Raw genomic sequence first — 22,983 nt, forward strand, 5'->3', positions numbered from 1 at the left:
AGTGAGGGGAATCTTTGACTGAACATGAATCTGTATTAGGCTTCAGTTTTTCAAGACAGTGAAGGTAAATAGTACAAGTCAGAAAGTGAACTGAACTGTAAAAGTCGCCAATGACATTAAAGACACAGCTTATGTGGATCGTCTTTCACTTGAGTCAAGCCCCCGGGGGCACTATATCATGGGGCTGCAGACTTGGTTGCGTTAAATGGCTTTAAACTACAGGATCGGATGATTAAGCGTTCTCAACACTGATAGAAAAACACCTGGTTCTCAATAGACTAGCATAACTGCAGCAGGATTCTCCTAGCTAGAATGCCTCTAGGTGCTTTTGGATTCAAACCTAAATGTATATATTTGGTTTGTTTCCTCTTGTATTTTCCTAGAGAGGGATGTTACCCCTTGAAATGCCAACATTGGCCAGTAGGTGTCATTGGGATACAGGGCACCACATGCACAAGTGTATCCAAGGTTGGGGGTTATTCCATGTTTCCAAAAGTTATTTCATGGTTCCTGTTGGTTTCGGAGGCTTCAACCTTAAAGAGCTGACATGACCCCTTGAACAGTTTGGACTGCTAGTTTGCATTCTATCTGTCTAGCTTTTCCGTCGAGCTGACACAATGTTACCAAAATTGACAAGTCTGGCTTCTAGGTCGATTGAGTGTGTTTCAAAAAATAACTCCATTTTCGTATAACTCCCAAAACATGTAAATGAGTTCTGTTAAACTTCTTAAAGACTGCAAATGGGATATCAACACAATGTCAAAATAGTTGTCTTCGGACAATCCCTCCCACCACGGCTGTATAGAAACAAAGAGCTAAGCAAATATCACATTTCTGTGAAATGTATCTGGATAGTGTTGATTCATCGATGCCCAGTTGGCAGAGAAGAAGTGCAACCTGCACTCACTCGCTCCCATGTACAGAGCAATGGAAACATCCACTCACCCAGCCCTTAGCATAGGACACTGGCCGAAGAGAGGTCTGTTACTCCCAAAGACAGGATGAGGCCTCAGGACACCTGGAAGCAGGAGAATGCAAAGCAGGGAATGGAAACCAGTGCAGGTTCGGACCCCTGGTGATGGAGCAACGAGGGTGAAACTCTGTTTAACTTGGACGCACACTCTCAAGCGGACAGGAGACATGGGTTTGAAGGTGATGTGCTGAGATTTACAAGAGTGCACAGCAGATGCTTGGCTGAGAGAACTCAAAGAAACCAGCGCAAAATATCCCCACAGTTAATTCTGAGACCAAGATCCCAGCTGCCAAATTTGAGGTAGCAGAGGCAATGGTCAGTGAGGCATAGAGCTACGGATGATGGCACACGCTGAGTCTCAGGGATCTGGAGTGCGTTGTGGGATGTGGTGGGTCGAATCAAGAGAGCAAACCGAACTGTGTACCAATAATAAATCAACCACACTGTTCGCGCGGTTGCGATTACCGATATGTCCCATGGCCACACCCAGTACATCTGCAGGACCAGGGACCAATTGGGAATTTTGCCAATAGAGCACGTGTGGGGCTGAATCAGAGATATCGTGCATCTGGTCTGAGGGATCCAGGGGGCCTTGAATTTGAAATCAGAATGAAAAGCCTTAGGATATGCTACATTCATAACCTGGGCTGGGATTATGGTTTGGTTTGAGTCACAGGATGCGCAACAACTCTGTGGTTGCCTTCGTGCACCCGTGCCACAAGGATGAGAGGACAAGGAAGAGTGGTCCAAGTCCACAGCGCGAGAAGAGGAAGCATTCCCTTCAGCACTATCTCCCAAAAGCGGATGCTACATTTTGGATGGCACCGGCACGGTACGGCACCTAGGACAACAAGGAAGGTCTGCGGGATCATTCCAGCAGGCCCTGATATGTGACATCCATAGATATGCTTCCACTGCTGTTTCTGTAGACAGAGAAGCTCTGGAAAGAACTGATTTCATTGGGACATTCCCGTGGCAATAAAAAGCAGAAGAGCACTCTCAGTTTGCTGTTTTGGAAACACTCCAAAATGACATAGAGAAGAATGCAGAGCTGAGAACTTTTAGAAGCTTCATTTCCACAAGAGGAAGTGTCCTGTGCACTTTCAGAAGTGTGAGATAAGTATAATCAAAATGAAGTTATGCTAATCGAAGTAGAATGGGTTGTTCATCACAACTAATGCAACACCAGCAATTGGAGATATACCAAACAACACACACAGGTACAGGTTATGGCATCAATGCCTAGGAGAAATTGTCCTCACAGAAATCCCATGGAATTGCATAGAGACAAGAGTCTAAAATTTTCAATTAACAAAGCCCTAGAAGTCTACATTAGATACCTGATATTACCTGACCAGTAGAGATGAAGAAGAACAGTAAAAGAAACAGGAAGTACCATTTTCAGTTCCAAAGATATTGAAGGCGCAAAAGATAAGCTTTCAAACAACTAGTCTGCAAAACGCTATCCAGAACAAGTGTTGAAAATGAAGGTCAGGAAAACACTGAAGAACACCAGTGTCTCAGAATCACAAAAGGCAGAATACCAGAAAAGGGGAAGAGAAAGTCTCAACACGAGCCAAAAATATCAGGAAACTCAATGGTTGTGATAATATCAGGGCTAGAATTCAGTCCTTAGCAGACTAGATAATGCAGAGGGACGCGTGAATGACTGTGAAGACAGGGGAAGAGAAAAACCTCGGTCAGAAGCAGACATAGGAAAGCAAGTGCAAACAAATGAAAACATTGCAGTTGAACCCTGGGTTAAGACAGGGCATGAAAGAATAGAAATCATGAGTCCCAGATGGAAAAGCAAGAGATAAAGAAACAAAAAGTGTCTGAAAATTTATCTGTAGAAAAATCAGACTGAAACTTGCTGAAAGCCAAGAAAGAATCATCTATGCGAATTCAGGAATTACACAGCATCCGAAGGAGGTGGAATCCCAATAGACCTACCAGCAGCTGTATGATTCAAATCAACAAAGTTCACGAATATCCGAGTGATTTAAAATGCACCTGGAGGAAACAACATAGTCACAAGGAAACCTCCAGAGGGCTTTCAGCTGTTATCTCGGCAGCAATATTGCAGGACAGGGAGGAGTGCCAGGACACAGACCATATCCTGAATGGCCAAATGCTGCCACCTAGGGTAGCCTATGCCACATGAACACCATTTCAAATAACGGCAGAGCTAGAGAATTCTACAGACCGGCAAATCTTAAAAGAATTCAGCAGTTCAAAAGTTTTTCTAAAAGAAAGGTTGAGAAAACTCCCCTGAATAGAAAAGCAGCAAGATGGAATGGAAAGAAGAAACCATTATTGGAAATGCAAGAAGAGCATGTGTGGCAGAGAAGAAAGAAGAAGAACTTAAGGAGGACATCAAAACCCTAAAGATGGGAGAGGGAAGCAGGAAATCATAGGTGATTGGAAGCACTCTCTTAAGTGAATCAGCTTATTTGACTCTGTTTGAAGCGAAAGGAGAGATGCATGGCCTGACGTGTTTGCAAAACAAGCGAGAAGAAGACCAACAAAGAATCAAACCAACAAACAAGCACCAAAATGGTATGGTTGGCTGACATATACAAAGGGAACCATGATTATTCAAAAGAAAATACTCAAGGTGAGGTCAAGGGTCATTCAGAACGCATCGACCCAGTATCGTGGCTTGCATGTACTCAGCACACTTGTATTCGGAAATCAGAAGCGTGCATTCATATTCGTAAATTTTGATTCATAAGAGCATATCGTGACCTAACACTAATGCCGATTTGGAATCAAATGGATTCCTAGTCCGTGATGTAGACTTGTATGTCTTCCAACAGGATGAAGGAATGCCATATTCTAGGCTACGTAGAGAAGAAATGTAAGAAGCCTATAACAAAGGCAAGTAGCTCTGCCAAAGTGTACTAAGTGCAAAAGAGACCGACAGCAAAGTGCACATTGGGGTTGGTTTCATTTCTTGGAATTTCAGCCCCCATGAATCCAATGGATCCATGTCCTGAGAGTGTGGGTGTTTCAGCAGAAATCAGGCGACGCATATGTATTCCGGGTGTACGGATATTATAGGAACATAAGTCTCCTTTAGTGGGTCCCTGTGTACTGTGAACTGTTAGAAAGTTTAAAGACGTGTGAAACCATCAACTGAAAAGGGACACACTTCCCTCCATTGGTACGGTGCATAGAGCTCTGAACCAAAGGAAAGAGGGAAGAAGAAAGGCCCATGGGACGCTAGTGGGTAGAATCACATTTACCTTAGGAACCTCTCGTCGGATGCAGCCCCTCCCCCAACACTGACAAGATGCAGCAGCCATTGGGGATGGCAGTTAGCGGTTGGATTCCAGGTGGAATGTTGGTGTTTACCGCGAGGCTTGTTGTGGCTGTTGGATCCTAGGTAACCGGGCAGAGTTCTGTGGGTGGATCAGTGTGATGGAGGGGCTGCCGCCCTCTGTGGAGCTTGGCTTAGGTGTTTGGTCCGGGAAGCTGTGTAAGTTCGAGATACTGCTGCTGCCCAAAGACCTGAGGTCACAGGTCAGTTTCCAGAACCTGAAAGGGCAGACAGTGGAAGATCTGCCTGTCATCAGCTTACTGGTCAGGCTCCGAGGTACTTTCAGACTTGCCCAGTCCTGGTGAAGTCGACTTTAGGGGAGACACGAAGAGAAGCTGGCCGATAAGCTGGCTGCACGGATTGAGGAGAGATGCGAACACATGGATGAGAGATGTTCTGCTACAATGGAGAATACTGGCGTGGAGACAGCTGTAGAGGATACCAGGCTCAAAAGACATTCATGAGACATATTGAAACTCACTGATACAGGCAGAAACATACGGAGTGCCAACGTGGACTTGAGGAAGTTCCTCAATTCTCTTCTCCAATAACGGGTCCAAGGTCCCTGACGTCTGAAGGAGAAGAAATGGCAGAGATGATCAAAACGCTCCTGTTCTTGGAAGAGGTCGTGAGAATCCACACGTCCCAAGGGGCATTCCCAAGCCATTCAGACCAAAATTCAACAAGCCCAGGTAAGCCTTTTCCCAGGTTTGGGCCTAGCTAGTGAGCACTTGCCCTTGCCTCCCCTCCACTCAGGCATCCATTTTGAAGGATCAGTACCTGAGCTGCAATGAAGCCATTACGAGAAGAGCAAGCCCCTCGTAGAATCAGAGTTCCTCCAGCTTCACTCTCTGTGAACAACAGTGAACACCTTAAAGGTCAAATAGTCTCGGCTGAAATAGATAAAATTGAATACTTAGCTCACACCTAGAAACGATGTCCTTCCGCTAGATTCAGCAAATGTTGTGTTTATGTCTTCCCTGGGGTGAAGGGAGTGTGGTAAGTGAGGGGAATCTTTGACTGAACATGAATCTGTATTAGGCTTCAGTTTTTCAAGACAGTGAAGGTAAATAGTACAAGTCAGAAAGTGAACTGAACTGTAAAAGTCGCCAATGACATTAAAGACACAGCTTATGTGGATCGTCTTTCACTTGAGTCAAGCCCCCGGGGGCACTATATCATGGGGCTGCAGACTTGGTTGCGTTAAATGGCTTTAAACTACAGGATCGGATGATTAAGCGTTCTCAACACTGATAGAAAAACACCTGGTTCTCAATAGACTAGCATAACTGCAGCAGGATTCTCCTAGCTAGAATGCCTCTAGGTGCTTTTGGATTCAAACCTAAATGTATATATTTGGTTTGTTTCCTCTTGTATTTTCCTAGAGAGGGATGTTACCCCTTGAAATGCCAACATTGGCCAGTAGGTGTCATTGGGATACAGGGCACCACATGCACAAGTGTATCCAAGGTTGGGGGTTATTCCATGTTTCCAAAAGTTATTTCATGGTTCCTGTTGGTTTCGGAGGCTTCAACCTTAAAGAGCTGACATGACCCCTTGAACAGTTTGGACTGCTAGTTTGCATTCTATCTGTCTAGCTTTTCCGTCGAGCTGACACAATGTTACCAAAATTGACAAGTCTGGCTTCTAGGTCGATTGAGTGTGTTTCAAAAAATAACTCCATTTTCGTATAACTCCCAAAACATGTAAATGAGTTCTGTTAAACTTCTTAAAGACTGCAAATGGGATATCAACACAATGTCAAAATAGTTGTCTTCGGACAATCCCTCCCACCACGGCTGTATAGAAACAAAGAGCTAAGCAAATATCACATTTCTGTGAAATGTATCTGGATAGTGTTGATTCATCGATGCCCAGTTGGCAGAGAAGAAGTGCAACCTGCACTCACTCGCTCCCATGTACAGAGCAATGGAAACATCCACTCACCCAGCCCTTAGCATAGGACACTGGCCGAAGAGAGGTCTGTTACTCCCAAAGACAGGATGAGGCCTCAGGACACCTGGAAGCAGGAGAATGCAAAGCAGGGAATGGAAACCAGTGCAGGTTCGGACCCCTGGTGATGGAGCAACGAGGGTGAAACTCTGTTTAACTTGGACGCACACTCTCAAGCGGACAGGAGACATGGGTTTGAAGGTGATGTGCTGAGATTTACAAGAGTGCACAGCAGATGCTTGGCTGAGAGAACTCAAAGAAACCAGCGCAAAATATCCCCACAGTTAATTCTGAGACCAAGATCCCAGCTGCCAAATTTGAGGTAGCAGAGGCAATGGTCAGTGAGGCATAGAGCTACGGATGATGGCACACGCTGAGTCTCAGGGATCTGGAGTGCGTTGTGGGATGTGGTGGGTCGAATCAAGAGAGCAAACCGAACTGTGTACCAATAATAAATCAACCACACTGTTCGCGCGGTTGCGATTACCGATATGTCCCATGGCCACACCCAGTACATCTGCAGGACCAGGGACCAATTGGGAATTTTGCCAATAGAGCACGTGTGGGGCTGAATCAGAGATATCGTGCATCTGGTCTGAGGGATCCAGGGGGCCTTGAATTTGAAATCAGAATGAAAAGCCTTAGGATATGCTACATTCATAACCTGGGCTGGGATTATGGTTTGGTTTGAGTCACAGGATGCGCAACAACTCTGTGGTTGCCTTCGTGCACCCGTGCCACAAGGATGAGAGGACAAGGAAGAGTGGTCCAAGTCCACAGCGCGAGAAGAGGAAGCATTCCCTTCAGCACTATCTCCCAAAAGCGGATGCTACATTTTGGATGGCACCGGCACGGTACGGCACCTAGGACAACAAGGAAGGTCTGCGGGATCATTCCAGCAGGCCCTGATATGTGACATCCATAGATATGCTTCCACTGCTGTTTCTGTAGACAGAGAAGCTCTGGAAAGAACTGATTTCATTGGGACATTCCCGTGGCAATAAAAAGCAGAAGAGCACTCTCAGTTTGCTGTTTTGGAAACACTCCAAAATGACATAGAGAAGAATGCAGAGCTGAGAACTTTTAGAAGCTTCATTTCCACAAGAGGAAGTGTCCTGTGCACTTTCAGAAGTGTGAGATAAGTATAATCAAAATGAAGTTATGCTAATCGAAGTAGAATGGGTTGTTCATCACAACTAATGCAACACCAGCAATTGGAGATATACCAAACAACACACACAGGTACAGGTTATGGCATCAATGCCTAGGAGAAATTGTCCTCACAGAAATCCCATGGAATTGCATAGAGACAAGAGTCTAAAATTTTCAATTAACAAAGCCCTAGAAGTCTACATTAGATACCTGATATTACCTGACCAGTAGAGATGAAGAAGAACAGTAAAAGAAACAGGAAGTACCATTTTCAGTTCCAAAGATATTGAAGGCGCAAAAGATAAGCTTTCAAACAACTAGTCTGCAAAACGCTATCCAGAACAAGTGTTGAAAATGAAGGTCAGGAAAACACTGAAGAACACCAGTGTCTCAGAATCACAAAAGGCAGAATACCAGAAAAGGGGAAGAGAAAGTCTCAACACGAGCCAAAAATATCAGGAAACTCAATGGTTGTGATAATATCAGGGCTAGAATTCAGTCCTTAGCAGACTAGATAATGCAGAGGGACGCGTGAATGACTGTGAAGACAGGGGAAGAGAAAAACCTCGGTCAGAAGCAGACATAGGAAAGCAAGTGCAAACAAATGAAAACATTGCAGTTGAACCCTGGGTTAAGACAGGGCATGAAAGAATAGAAATCATGAGTCCCAGATGGAAAAGCAAGAGATAAAGAAACAAAAAGTGTCTGAAAATTTATCTGTAGAAAAATCAGACTGAAACTTGCTGAAAGCCAAGAAAGAATCATCTATGCGAATTCAGGAATTACACAGCATCCGAAGGAGGTGGAATCCCAATAGACCTACCAGCAGCTGTATGATTCAAATCAACAAAGTTCACGAATATCCGAGTGATTTAAAATGCACCTGGAGGAAACAACATAGTCACAAGGAAACCTCCAGAGGGCTTTCAGCTGTTATCTCGGCAGCAATATTGCAGGACAGGGAGGAGTGCCAGGACACAGACCATATCCTGAATGGCCAAATGCTGCCACCTAGGGTAGCCTATGCCACATGAACACCATTTCAAATAACGGCAGAGCTAGAGAATTCTACAGACCGGCAAATCTTAAAAGAATTCAGCAGTTCAAAAGTTTTTCTAAAAGAAAGGTTGAGAAAACTCCCCTGAATAGAAAAGCAGCAAGATGGAATGGAAAGAAGAAACCATTATTGGAAATGCAAGAAGAGCATGTGTGGCAGAGAAGAAAGAAGAAGAACTTAAGGAGGACATCAAAACCCTAAAGATGGGAGAGGGAAGCAGGAAATCATAGGTGATTGGAAGCACTCTCTTAAGTGAATCAGCTTATTTGACTCTGTTTGAAGCGAAAGGAGAGATGCATGGCCTGACGTGTTTGCAAAACAAGCGAGAAGAAGACCAACAAAGAATCAAACCAACAAACAAGCACCAAAATGGTATGGTTGGCTGACATATACAAAGAGAACCATGATTATTCAAAAGAAAATACTCAAGTTGAGGTCAAGGGTCATTCAGAACGCATCGACCCAGTATCGTGGCTTGCATGTACTCAGCACACTTGTATTCGGAAATCAGAAGCGTGCATTCATATTCGTAAATTTTGATTCATAAGAGCATATCGTGACCTAACACTAATGCCGATTTGGAATCAAATGGATTCCTAGTCCGTGATGTAGACTTGTATGTCTTCCAACAGGATGAAGGAATGCCATATTCTAGGCTACGTAGAGAAGAAATGTAAGAAGCCTATAACAAAGGCAAGTAGCTCTGCCAAAGTGTACTAAGTGCAAAAGAGACCGACAGCAAAGTGCACATTGGGGTTGGTTTCATTTCTTGGAATTTCAGCCCCCATGAATCCAATGGATCCATGTCCTGAGAGTGTGGGTGTTTCAGCAGAAATCAGGCGACGCATATGTATTCCGGGTGTACGGATATTATAGGAACATAAGTCTCCTTTAGTGGGTCCCTGTGTACTGTGAACTGTTAGAAAGTTTAAAGACGTGTGAAACCATCAACTGAAAAGGGACACACTTCCCTCCATTGGTACGGTGCATAGAGCTCTGAACCAAAGGAAAGAGGGAAGAAGAAAGGCCCATGGGACGCTAGTGGGTAGAATCACATTTACCTTAGGAACCTCTCGTCGGATGCAGCCCCTCCCCCAACACTGACAAGATGCAGCAGCCATTGGGGATGGCAGTTAGCGGTTGGATTCCAGGTGGAATGTTGGTGTTTACCGCGAGGCTTGTTGTGGCTGTTGGATCCTAGGTAACCGGGCAGAGTTCTGTGGGTGGATCAGTGTGATGGAGGGGCTGCCGCCCTCTGTGGAGCTTGGCTTAGGTGTTTGGTCCGGGAAGCTGTGTAAGTTCGAGATACTGCTGCTGCCCAAAGACCTGAGGTCACAGGTCAGTTTCCAGAACCTGAAAGGGCAGACAGTGGAAGATCTGCCTGTCATCAGCTTACTGGTCAGGCTCCGAGGTACTTTCAGACTTGCCCAGTCCTGGTGAAGTCGACTTTAGGGGAGACACGAAGAGAAGCTGGCCGATAAGCTGGCTGCACGGATTGAGGAGAGATGCGAACACATGGATGAGAGATGTTCTGCTACAATGGAGAATACTGGCGTGGAGACAGCTGTAGAGGATACCAGGCTCAAAAGACATTCATGAGACATATTGAAACTCACTGATACAGGCAGAAACATACGGAGTGCCAACGTGGACTTGAGGAAGTTCCTCAATTCTCTTCTCCAATAACGGGTCCAAGGTCCCTGACGTCTGAAGGAGAAGAAATGGCAGAGATGATCAAAACGCTCCTGTTCTTGGAAGAGGTCGTGAGAATCCACACGTCCCAAGGGGCATTCCCAAGCCATTCAGACCAAAATTCAACAAGCCCAGGTAAGCCTTTTCCCAGGTTTGGGCCTAGCTAGTGAGCACTTGCCCTTGCCTCCCCTCCACTCAGGCATCCATTTTGAAGGATCAGTACCTGAGCTGCAATGAAGCCATTACGAGAAGAGCAAGCCCCTCGTAGAATCAGAGTTCCTCCAGCTTCACTCTCTGTGAACAACAGTGAACACCTTAAAGGTCAAATAGTCTCGGCTGAAATAGATAAAATTGAATACTTAGCTCACACCTAGAAACGATGTCCTTCCGCTAGATTCAGCAAATGTTGTGTTTATGTCTTCCCTGGGGTGAAGGGAGTGTGGTAAGTGAGGGGAATCTTTGACTGAACATGAATCTGTATTAGGCTTCAGTTTTTCAAGACAGTGAAGGTAAATAGTACAAGTCAGAAAGTGAACTGAACTGTAAAAGTCGCCAATGACATTAAAGACACAGCTTATGTGGATCGTCTTTCACTTGAGTCAAGCCCCCGGGGGCACTATATCATGGGGCTGCAGACTTGGTTGCGTTAAATGGCTTTAAACTACAGGATCGGATGATTAAGCGTTCTCAACACTGATAGAAAAACACCTGGTTCTCAATAGACTAGCATAACTGCAGCAGGATTCTCCTAGCTAGAATGCCTCTAGGTGCTTTTGGATTCAAACCTAAATGTATATATTTGGTTTGTTTCCTCTTGTATTTTCCTAGAGAGGGATGTTACCCCTTGAAATGCCAACATTGGCCAGTAGGTGTCATTGGGATACAGGGCACCACATGCACAAGTGTATCCAAGGTTGGGGGTTATTCCATGTTTCCAAAAGTTATTTCATGGTTCCTGTTGGTTTCGGAGGCTTCAACCTTAAAGAGCTGACATGACCCCTTGAACAGTTTGGACTGCTAGTTTGCATTCTATCTGTCTAGCTTTTCCGTCGAGCTGACACAATGTTACCAAAATTGACAAGTCTGGCTTCTAGGTCGATTGAGTGTGTTTCAAAAAATAACTCCATTTTCGTATAACTCCCAAAACATGTAAATGAGTTCTGTTAAACTTCTTAAAGACTGCAAATGGGATATCAACACAATGTCAAAATAGTTGTCTTCGGACAATCCCTCCCACCACGGCTGTATAGAAACAAAGAGCTAAGCAAATATCACATTTCTGTGAAATGTATCTGGATAGTGTTGATTCATCGATGCCCAGTTGGCAGAGAAGAAGTGCAACCTGCACTCACTCGCTCCCATGTACAGAGCAATGGAAACATCCACTCACCCAGCCCTTAGCATAGGACACTGGCCGAAGAGAGGTCTGTTACTCCCAAAGACAGGATGAGGCCTCAGGACACCTGGAAGCAGGAGAATGCAAAGCAGGGAATGGAAACCAGTGCAGGTTCGGACCCCTGGTGATGGAGCAACGAGGGTGAAACTCTGTTTAACTTGGACGCACACTCTCAAGCGGACAGGAGACATGGGTTTGAAGGTGATGTGCTGAGATTTACAAGAGTGCACAGCAGATGCTTGGCTGAGAGAACTCAAAGAAACCAGCGCAAAATATCCCCACAGTTAATTCTGAGACCAAGATCCCAGCTGCCAAATTTGAGGTAGCAGAGGCAATGGTCAGTGAGGCATAGAGCTACGGATGATGGCACACGCTGAGTCTCAGGGATCTGGAGTGCGTTGTGGGATGTGGTGGGTCGAATCAAGAGAGCAAACCGAACTGTGTACCAATAATAAATCAACCACACTGTTCGCGCGGTTGCGATTACCGATATGTCCCATGGCCACACCCAGTACATCTGCAGGACCAGGGACCAATTGGGAATTTTGCCAATAGAGCACGTGTGGGGCTGAATCAGAGATATCGTGCATCTGGTCTGAGGGATCCAGGGGGCCTTGAATTTGAAATCAGAATGAAAAGCCTTAGGATATGCTACATTCATAACCTGGGCTGGGATTATGGTTTGGTTTGAGTCACAGGATGCGCAACAACTCTGTGGTTGCCTTCGTGCACCCGTGCCACAAGGATGAGAGGACAAGGAAGAGTGGTCCAAGTCCACAGCGTGAGAAGAGGAAGCATTCCCTTCAGCACTATCTCCCAAAAGCGGATGCTACATTTTGGATGGCACCGGCACGGTACGGCACCTAGGACAACAAGGAAGGTCTGCGGGATCATTCCAGCAGGCCCTGATATGTGACATCCATAGATATGTTTCCACTGCTGTTTCTGTAGACAGAGAAGCTCTGGAAAGAACTGATTTCATTGGGACATTCCCGTGGCAATAAAAAGCAGAAGAGCACTCTCAGTTTGCTGTTTTGGAAACACTCCAAAATGACATAGAGAAGAATGCAGAGCTGAGAACTTTTAGAAGCTTCATTTCCACAAGAGGAAGTGTCCTGTGCACTTTCAGAAGTGTGAGATAAGTATAATCAAAATGAAGTTATGCTAATCGAAGTAGAATGGGTTGTTCATCACAACTAATGCAACACCAGCAATTGGAGATATACCAAACAACACACACAGGTACAGGTTATGGCATCAATGCCTAGGAGAAATTGTCCTCACAGAAATCCCATGGAATTGCGTAGAGACAAGAGTCTAAAATTTTCAATTAACAAAGCCCTAGAAGTCTACATTAGATACCTGATATTACCTGACCAGTAGAGATGAAGAAGAACAGTAAAAGAAACAGGAAGTACCATTTTCAGTTCCAAAGATATTGAAGGCGCAAAAGATAAGCTTTCAAACAACTAGTCTGCAAAACGCTATCCAGAACAAGTGTTGAAAATGAAGGTCAGGAAAACACTGAAGAACACCAGTGTCTCAGAATCACAAAAGGCAGAATACCAGAAAAGGGGAAGAGAAAGTCTCAACACGAGCCAAAAATATCAGGAAACTCAATGGTTGTGATAATATCAGGGCTAAAATTCAGTCCTTAGCAGACTAGATAATGCAGAGGGACGCGTGAATGACTGTGAAGACAGGGGAAGAGAAAAACCTCGGTCAGAAGCAGACATAGGAAAGCAAGTGCAAACAAATGAAAACATTGCAGTTGAACCCTGGGTTAAGACAGGGCATGAAAGAATAGAAATCATGAGTCCCAGATGGAAAAGCAAGAGATAAAGAAACAAAAAGTGTCTGAAAATTTATCTGTAGAAAAATCAGACTGAAACTTGCTGAAAGCCAAGAAAGAATCATCTATGCGAATTCAGGAATTACACAGCATCCGAAGGAGGTGGAATCCCAATAGACCTACCAGCAGCTGTATGATTCAAATCAACAAAGTTCACGAATATCCGAGTGATTTAAAATGCACCTGGAGGAAACAACATAGTCACAAGGAAACCTCCAGAGGGCTTTCAGCTGATATCTCGGCAGCAATATTGCAGGACAGGGAGGAGTGCCAGGACACAGACCATATCCTGAATGGCCAAATGCTGCCACCTAGGGTAGCCTATGCCACATGAACACCATTTCAAATAACGGCAGAGCTAGAGAATTCTACAGACCGGCAAATCTTAAAAGAATTCAGCAGTTCAAAAGATTTTCTAAAAGAAAGGTTGAGAAAACTCCCCTGAATAGAAAAGCAGCAAGATGGAATGGAAAGAAGAAACCATTATTGGAAATGCAAGAAGAGCATGTGTGGCAGAGAAGAAAGAAGAAGAACTTAAGGAGGACATCAAAACCCTAAAGATGGGAGAGGGAAGCAGGAAATCATAGGTGATTGGAAGCACTCTCTTAAGTGAATCAGCTTATTTGACTCTGTTTGAAGCGAAAGGAGAGATGCATGGCCTGACGTGTTTGCAAAACAAGCGAGAAGAAGACCAACAAAGAATCAAACCAACAAACAAGCACCAAAATGGTATGGTTGGCTGACATATACAAAGAGAACCATGATTATTCAAAAGAAAATACTCAAGGTGAGGTCAAGGGTCATTCAGAACGCATCGACCCAGTATCGTGGCTTGCATGTACTCAGCACACTTGTATTCGGAAATCAGAAGCGTGCATTCATATTCGTAAATTTTGATTCATAAGAGCATATCGTGACCTAACACTAATGCCGATTTGGAATCAAATGGTTTCCTAGTCCGTGATGTAGACTTGTATGTCTTCCAACAGGATGAAGGAATGCCATATTCTAGGCTACGTAGAGAAGAAATGTAAGAAGCCTATAACAAAGGCAAGTAGCTCTGCCAAAGTGTACTAAGTGCAAAAGAGACTGACAGCAAAGTGCACATTGGGGTTGGTTTCATTTCTTGGAATTTCAGCCCCCATGAATCCAATGGATCCATGTCCTGAGAGTGTGGGTGTTTCAGCAGAAATCAGGCGACGCATATGTATTCCGGGTGTACGGATATTATAGGAACATAAGTCTCCTTTAGTGGGTCCCTGTGTACTGTGAACTGTTAGAAAGTTTAAAGACGTGTGAAACCATCAACTGAAAAGGGACACACTTCCCTCCATTGGTACGGTGCATAGAGCTCTGAACCAAAGGAAAGAGGGAAGAAGAAAGGCCCATGGGACGCTAGTGGGTAGAATCACATTTACCTTAGGAACCTCTCGTCGGATGCAGCCCCTCCCCCAACACTGACAAGATGCAGCAGCCATTGGGGATGGCAGTTAGCGGTTGGATTCCAGGTGGAATGTTGGTGTTTACCGCGAGGCTTGTTGTGGCTGTTGGATCCTAGGTAACCGGGCAGAGTTCTGTGGGTGGATCAGTGTGATGGAGGGGCTGCCGCCCTCTGTGGAGCTTGGCTTAGGTGTTTGGTCCGGGAAGCTGTGTAAGTTCGAGATACTGCTGCTGCCCAAAGACCTGAGGTCACAGGTCAGTTTCCAGAACCTGAAAGGGCAGACAGTGGAAGATCTGCCTGTCATCAGCTTACTGGTCAGGCTCCGAGGTACTTTCAGACTTGCCCAGTCCTGGTGAAGTCGACTTTAGGGGAGACACGAAGAGAAGCTGGCCGATAAGCTGGCTGCACGGATTGAGGAGAGATGCGAACACATGGATGAGAGATGTTCTGCTACAATGGAGAATACTGGCGTGGAGACAGCTGTAGAGGATACCAGGCTCAAAAGACATTCATGAGACCTATTGAAACTCACTGATACAGGCAGAAACATACGGAGTGCCAACGTGGACTTGAGGAAGTTCCTCAATTCTCTTCTCCAATAACGGGTCCAAGGTCCCTGACGTCTGAAGGAGAAGAAATGGCAGAGATGATCAAAACGCTCCTGTTCTTGGAAGAGGTCGTGAGAATCCACACGTCCCAAGGGGCATTCCCAAGCCATTCAGACCAAAATTCAACAAGCCCAGGTAAGCCTTTTCCCAGGTTTGGGCCTAGCTAGTGAGCACTTGCCCTTGCCTCCCCTCCACTCAGGCATCCATTTTGAAGGATCAGTACCTGAGCTGCAATGAAGCCATTACGAGAAGAGCAAGCCCCTCGTAGAATCAGAGTTCCTCCAGCTTCACTCTCTGTGAACAACAGTGAACACCTTAAAGGTCAAATAGTCTCGGCTGAAATAGATAAAATTGAATACTTAGCTCACACCTAGAAACGATGTCCTTCCGCTAGATTCAGCAAATGTTGTGTTTATGTCTTCCCTGGGGTGAAGGGAGTGTGGTAAGTGAGGGGAATCTTTGACTGAACATGAATCTGTATTAGGCTTCAGTTTTTCAAGACAGTGAAGGTAAATAGTACAAGTCAGAAAGTGAACTGAACTGTAAAAGTCGCCAATGACATTAAAGACACAGCTTATGTGGATCGTCTTTCACTTGAGTCAAGCCCCCGGGGGCACTATATCATGGGGCTGCAGACTTGGTTGCGTTAAATGGCTTTAAACTACAGGATCGGATGATTAAGCGTTCTCAACACTGATAGAAAAACACCTGGTTCTCAATAGACTAGCATAACTGCAGCAGGATTCTCCTAGCTAGAATGCCTCTAGGTGCTTTTGGATTCAAACCTAAATGTATATATTTGGTTTGTTTCCTCTTGTATTTTCCTAGAGAGGGATGTTACCCCTTGAAATGCCAACATTGGCCAGTAGGTGTCATTGGGATACAGGGCACCACATGCACAAGTGTATCCAAGGTTGGGGGTTATTCCATGTTTCCAAAAGTTATTTCATGGTTCCTGTTGGTTTCGGAGGCTTCAACCTTAAAGAGCTGACATGACCCCTTGAACACTTTGGACTGCTAGTTTGCATTCTATCTGTCTAGCTTTTCCGTCGAGCTGACACAATGTTACCAAAATTGACAAGTCTGGCTTCTAGGTCGATTGAGTGTGTTTCAAAAAATAACTCCATTTTCGTATAACTCCCAAAACATGTAAATGAGTTCTGTTAAACTTCTTAAAGACTGCAAATGGGATATCAACACAATGTCAAAATAGTTGTCTTCGGACAATCCCTCCCACCACGGCTGTATAGAAACAAAGAGCTAAGCAAATATCACATTTCTGTGAAATGTATCTGGATAGTGTTGATTCATCGATGCCCAGTTGGCAGAGAAGAAGTGCAACCTGCACTCACTCGCTCCCATGTACAGAGCAATGGAAACATCCACTCACCCAGCCCTTAGCATAGGACACTGGCCGAAGAGAGGTCTGTTACTCCCAAAGACAGGATGAGGCCTCAGGACACCTGGAAGCAGGAGAATGCAAAGCAGGGAATGGAAACCAGTGCAGGTTCGGACCCCTGGTGATGGAGCAACGAGGGTGAAACTCTGTTTAACTTGGACGCACACTCTCAAGCGGACAGGAGACATGGGTTTGAAGGTGATGTGCTGAGATTTACAAGAGTGCACAGCAGATGCTTGGCTGAGAGAACTCAAAGAAACCAGCGCAAAATATCCCCACAGTTAATTCTGAGACCAAGATCCCAGCTGCCAAATTTGAGGTAGCAGAGGCAATGGTCAGTGAGGCATAGAGCTACGGATGATGGCACACGCTGAGTCTCAGGGATCTGGAGTGCGTTGTGGGATGTGGTGGGTCGAATCAAGAGAGCAAACCGAACTGTGTACCAATAATAAATCAACCACACTGTTCGCGCGGTTGCGATTACCGATATGTCCCATGGCCACACCCAGTACATTTGCAGGACCAGGGACCAATTGGGAATTTTGCCAATAGAGCACGTGTGGGGCTGAATCAGAGATATCGTGCATCTGGTCTGAGGGATCCAGGGGGCCTTGAATTTGAAATCAGAATGAAAAGCCTTAGGATATGCTACATTCATAACCTGGGCTGGGATTATGGTTTGGTTTGAGTCACAGGATGCGCAACAACTCTGTGGTTGCCTTCGTGCACCCGTGCCACAAGGATGAGAGGACAAGGAAGAGTGGTCCAAGTCCACAGCGCAAGAAGAGGAAGCATTCCCTTCAGCACTATCTCCCAAAAGCGGATGCTACATTTTGGATGGCACCGGCACGGTACGGCACCTAGGACAACAAGGAAGGTCTGCGGGATCATTCCAGCAGGCCCTGATATGTGACATCCATAGATATGCTTCCACTGCTGTTTCTGTAGACAGAGAAGCTCTGGAAAGAACTGATTTCATTGGGACATTCCCGTGGCAATAAAAAGCAGAAGAGCACTCTCAGTTTGCTGTTTTGGAAACACTCCAAAATGACATAGAGAAGAATGCAGAGCTGAGAACTTTTAGAAGCTTCATTTCCACAAGAGGAAGTGTCCTGTGCACTTTCAGAAGTGTGAGATAAGTATAATCAAAATGAAGTTATGCTAATCGAAGTAGAATGGGTTGTTCATCACAACTAATGCAACACCAGCAATTGGAGATATACCAAACAACACACACAGGTACAGGTTATGGCATCAATGCCTAGGAGAAATTGTCCTCACAGAAATCCCATGGAATTGCGTAGAGACAAGAGTCTAAAATTTTCAATTAACAAAGCCCTAGAAGTCTACATTAGATACCTGATATTACCTGACCAGTAGAGATGAAGAAGAACAGTAAAAGAAACAGGAAGTACCATTTTCAGTTCCAAAGATATTGAAGGCGCAAAAGATAAGCTTTCAAACAACTAGTCTGCAAAACGCTATCCAGAACAAGTGTTGAAAATGAAGGTCAGGAAAACACTGAAGAACACCAGTGTCTCAGAATCACAAAAGGCAGAATACCAGAAAAGGGGAAGAGAAAGTCTCAACACGAGCCAAAAATATCAGGAAACTCAATGGTTGTGATAATATCAGGGCTAGAATTCAGTCCTTAGCAGACTAGATAATGCAGAGGGACGCGTGAATGACTGTGAAGACAGGGGAAGAGAAAAACCTCGGTCAGAAGCAGACATAGGAAAGCAAGTGCAAACAAATGAAAACATTGCAGTTGAACCCTGGGTTAAGACAGGGCATGAAAGAATAGAAATCATGAGTCCCAGATGGAAAAGCAAGAGATAAAGAAACAAAAAGTGTCTGAAAATTTATCTGTAGAAAAATCAGACTGAAACTTGCTGAAAGCCAAGAAAGAATCATCTATGCGAATTCAGGAATTACACAGCATCCGAAGGAGGTGGAATCCCAATAGACCTACCAGCAGCTGTATGATTCAAATCAACAAAGTTCACGAATATCCGAGTGATTTAAAATGCACCTGGAGGAAACAACATAGTCACAAGGAAACCTCCAGAGGGCTTTCAGCTGATATCTCGGCAGCAATATTGCAGGACAGGGAGGAGTGCCAGGACACAGACCATATCCTGAATGGCCAAATGCTGCCACCTAGGGTAGCCTATGCCACATGAACACCATTTCAAATAACGGCAGAGCTAGAGAATTCTACAGACCGGCAAATCTTAAAAGAATTCAGCAGTTCAAAAGTTTTTCTAAAAGAAAGGTTGAGAAAACTCCCCTGAATAGAAAAGCAGCAAGATGGAATGGAAAGAAGAAACCATTATTGGAAATGCAAGAAGAGCATGTGTGGCAGAGAAGAAAGAAGAAGAACTTAAGGAGGACATCAAAACCCTAAAGATGGGAGAGGGAAGCAGGAAATCATAGGTGATTGGAAACACTCTCTTAAGTGAATCAGCTTATTTGACTCTGTTTGAAGCGAAAGGAGAGATGCATGGCCTGACGTGTTTGCAAAACAAGCGAGAAGAAGACCAACAAAGAATCAAACCAACAAACAAGCACCAAAATGGTATGGTTGGCTGACATATACAAAGGGAACCATGATTATTCAAAAGAAAATACTCAAGGTGAGGTCAAGGGTCATTCAGAACACATCGACCCAGTATCGTGGCTTGCATGTACTCAGCACACTTGTATTCGGAAATCAGAAGCGTGCATTCATATTCGTAAATTTTGATTCATAAGAGCATATCGTGACCTAACACTAATGCCGATTTGGAATCAAATGGATTCCTAGTCCGTGATGTAGACTTGTATGTCTTCCAACAGGATGAAGGAATGCCATATTCTAGGCTACGTAGAGAAGAAATGTAAGAAGCCTATAACAAAGGCAAGTAGCTCTGCCAAAGTGTACTAAGTGCAAAAGAGACCGACAGCAAAGTGCACATTGGGGTTGGTTTCATTTCTTGGAATTTCAGCCCCCATGAATCCAATGGATCCATGTCCTGAGAGTGTGGGTGTTTCAGCAGAAATCAGGCGACGCATATGTATTCCGGGTGTACGGATATTATAGGAACATAAGTCTCCTTTAGTGGGTCCCTGTGTACTGTGAACTGTTAGAAAGTTTAAAGACGTGTGAAACCATCAACTGAAAAGGGACACACTTCCCTCCATTGGTACGGTGCATAGAGCTCTGAACCAAAGGAAAGAGGGAAGAAGAAAGGCCCATGGGACGCTAGTGGGTAGAATCACATTTACCTTAGGAACCTCTCGTCGGATGCAGCCCCTCCCCCAACACTGACAAGATGCAGCAGCCATTGGGGATGGCAGTTAGCGGTTGGATTCCAGGTGGAATGTTGGTGTTTACCGCGAGGCTTGTTGTGGCTGTTGGATCCTAGGTAACCGGGCAGAGTTCTGTGGGTGGATCAGTGTGATGGAGGGGCTGCCGCCCTCTGTGGAGCTTGGCTTAGGTGTTTGGTCCGGGAAGCTGTGTAAGTTCGAGATACTGCTGCTGCCCAAAGACCTGAGGTCACAGGTCAGTTTCCAGAACCTGAAAGGGCAGACAGTGGAAGATCTGCCTGTCATCAGCTTACTGGTCAGGCTCCGAGGTACTTTCAGACTTGCCCAGTCCTGGTGAAGTCGACTTTAGGGGAGACACGAAGAGAAGCTGGCCGATAAGCTGGCTGCACGGATTGAGGAGAGATGCGAACACATGGATGAGAGATGTTCTGCTACAATGGAGAATACTGGCGTGGAGACAGCTGTAGAGGATACCAGGCTCAAAAGACATTCATGAGACATATTGAAACTCACTGATACAGGCAGAAACATACGGAGTGCCAACGTGGACTTGAGGAAGTTCCTCAATTCTCTTCTCCAATAACGGGTCCAAGGTCCCTGACGTCTGAAGGAGAAGAAATGGCAGAGATGATCAAAACGCTCCTGTTCTTGGAAGAGGTCGTGAGAATCCACACGTCCCAAGGGGCATTCCCAAGCCATTCAGACCAAAATTCAACAAGCCCAGGTAAGCCTTTTCCCAGGTTTGGGCCTAGCTAGTGAGCACTTGCCCTTGCCTCCCCTCCACTCAGGCATCCATTTTGAAGGATCAGTACCTGAGCTGCAATGAAGCCATTACGAGAAGAGCAAGCCCCTCGTAGAATCAGAGTTCCTCCAGCTTCACTCTCTGTGAACAACAGTGAACACCTTAAAGGTCAAATAGTCTCGGCTGAAATAGATAAAATTGAATACTTAGCTCACACCTAGAAACGATGTCCTTCCACTAGATTCAGCAAATGTTGTGTTTATGTCTTCCCTGGGGTGAAGGGAGTGTGGTAAGTGAGGGGAATCTTTGACTGAACATGAATCTGTATTAGGCTTCAGTTTTTCAAGACAGTGAAGGTAAATAGTACAAGTCAGAAAGTGAACTGAACTGTAAAAGTCGCCAATGACATTAAAGACACAGCTTATGTGGATCGTCTTTCACTTGAGTCAAGCCCCCGGGGGCACTATATCATGGGGGTGCAGACTTGGTTGCGTTAAATGGCTTTAAACTACAGGATCGGATGATTAAGCGTTCTCAACACTGATAGAAAAACACCTGGTTCTCAATAGACTAGCATAACTGCAGCAGGATTCTCCTAGCTAGAATGCCTCTAGGTGCTTTTGGATTCAAACCTAAATGTATATATTTGGTTTGTTTCCTCTTGTATTTTCCTAGAGAGGGATGTTACCCCTTGAAATGCCAACATTGGCCAGTAGGTGTCATTGGGATACAGGGCACCACATGCACAAGTGTATCCAAGGTTGGGGGTTATTCCATGTTTCCAAAAGTTATTTCATGGTTCCTGTTGGTTTCGGAGGCTTCAACCTTAAAGAGCTGACATGACCCCTTGAACACTTTGGACTGCTAGTTTGCATTCTATCTGTCTAGCTTTTCCGTCGAGCTGACACAATGTTACCAAAATTGACAAGTCTGGCTTCTAGGTCGATTGAGTGTGTTTCAAAAAATAACTCCATTTTCGTATAACTCCCAAAACATGTAAATGAGTTCTGTTAAACTTCTTAAAGACTGCAAATGGGATATCAACACAATGTCAAAATAGTTGTCTTCGGACAATCCCTCCCACCACGGCTGTATAGAAACAAAGAGCTAAGCAAATATCACATTTCTGTGAAATGTATCTGGATAGTGTTGATTCATCGATGCCCAGTTGGCAGAGAAGAAGTGCAACCTGCACTCACTCGCTCCCATGTACAGAGCAATGGAAACATCCACTCACCCAGCCCTTAGCATAGGACACTGGCCGAAGAGAGGTCTGTTACTCCCAAAGACAGGATGAGGCCTCAGGACACCTGGAAGCAGGAGAATGCAAAGCAGGGAATGGAAACCAGTGCAGGTTCGGACCCCTGGTGATGGAGCAACGAGGGTGAAACTCTGTTTAACTTGGACGCACACTCTCAAGCGGACAGGAGACATGGGTTTGAAGGTGATGTGCTGAGATTTACAAGAGTGCACAGCAGATGCTTGGCTGAGAGAACTCAAAGAAACCAGCGCAAAATATCCCCACAGTTAATTCTGAGACCAAGATCCCAGCTGCCAAATTTGAGGTAGCAGAGGCAATGGTCAGTGAGGCATAGAGCTACGGATGATGGCACACGCTGAGTCTCAGGGATCTGGAGTGCGTTGTGGGATGTGGTGGGTCGAATCAAGAGAGCAAACCGAACTGTGTACCAATAATAAATCAACCACACTGTTCGCGCGGTTGCGATTACCGATATGTCCCATGGCCACACCCAGTACATTTGCAGGACCAGGGACCAATTGGGAATTTTGCCAATAGAGCACGTGTGGGGCTGAATCAGAGATATCGTGCATCTGGTCTGAGGGATCCAGGGGGCCTTGAATTTGAAATCAGAATGAAAAGCCTTAGGATATGCTACATTCATAACCTGGGCTGGGATTATGGTTTGGTTTGAGTCACAGGATGCGCAACAACTCTGTGGTTGCCTTCGTGCACCCGTGCCACAAGGATGAGAGGACAAGGAAGAGTGGTCCAAGTCCACAGCGCAAGAAGAGGAAGCATTCCCTTCAGCACTATCTCCCAAAAGCGGATGCTACATTTTGGATGG

At 45.1% G+C, this 22,983-nt stretch overlaps 4 long non-coding RNA genes across 8 annotated transcripts; all 4 read right to left on the reverse strand.

Moving 5' to 3' along the window:
• Positions 1-4,496: 4,496 nt before the first annotated feature.
• LOC140692642 (uncharacterized) lies at positions 4,497-5,301 on the reverse strand. Its single transcript, XR_012068212.1, has 3 exons — positions 5,076-5,301; positions 4,777-4,867; positions 4,497-4,646 (listed from the first exon to the last, which is right to left on the reverse strand). It is a non-coding gene; the product is annotated as an uncharacterized lncRNA (long non-coding RNA).
• Positions 5,302-9,799: 4,498 nt separating this feature from the next.
• On the reverse strand, positions 9,800-14,947 carry LOC140692635 (uncharacterized). Of its 3 annotated transcripts, none has more exons than XR_012068194.1 (3): positions 10,373-10,635; positions 10,074-10,164; positions 9,800-9,943 (listed from the first exon to the last, which is right to left on the reverse strand). It is a non-coding gene; the product is annotated as an uncharacterized lncRNA (long non-coding RNA). The 3 variants fall into 3 exon arrangements; XR_012068193.1 differs by having other exon boundaries at positions 9,804-9,991; XR_012068195.1 differs by lacking the exon at positions 9,800-9,943 and adding an exon at positions 14,816-14,947 and having other exon boundaries at positions 10,004-10,164; positions 10,373-10,485.
• Positions 14,948-15,090: 143 nt separating this feature from the next.
• Positions 15,091-20,244, reverse strand: LOC140692636 (uncharacterized). Of its 2 annotated transcripts, XR_012068197.1 has the most exons (4): positions 20,113-20,244; positions 15,670-15,782; positions 15,371-15,461; positions 15,091-15,240 (listed from the first exon to the last, which is right to left on the reverse strand). It is a non-coding gene; the product is annotated as an uncharacterized lncRNA (long non-coding RNA). The 2 variants fall into 2 exon arrangements; XR_012068196.1 differs by lacking the exon at positions 15,091-15,240 and having other exon boundaries at positions 15,305-15,461.
• Positions 20,245-20,373: 129 nt separating this feature from the next.
• On the reverse strand, positions 20,374-21,125 carry LOC140692651 (uncharacterized). Of its 2 annotated transcripts, none has more exons than XR_012068232.1 (3): positions 20,967-21,125; positions 20,668-20,758; positions 20,374-20,585 (listed from the first exon to the last, which is right to left on the reverse strand). It is a non-coding gene; the product is annotated as an uncharacterized lncRNA (long non-coding RNA). The 2 variants fall into 2 exon arrangements; XR_012068233.1 differs by having other exon boundaries at positions 20,382-20,537.
• Positions 21,126-22,983: the final 1,858 nt, after the last annotated feature.

Source organism: Vicugna pacos, unplaced genomic scaffold (assembly GCF_048564905.1).
Source record: "Vicugna pacos unplaced genomic scaffold, VicPac4 scaffold_14, whole genome shotgun sequence".
Classification (NCBI taxonomy): domain Eukaryota; kingdom Metazoa; phylum Chordata; class Mammalia; order Artiodactyla; family Camelidae; genus Vicugna; species Vicugna pacos.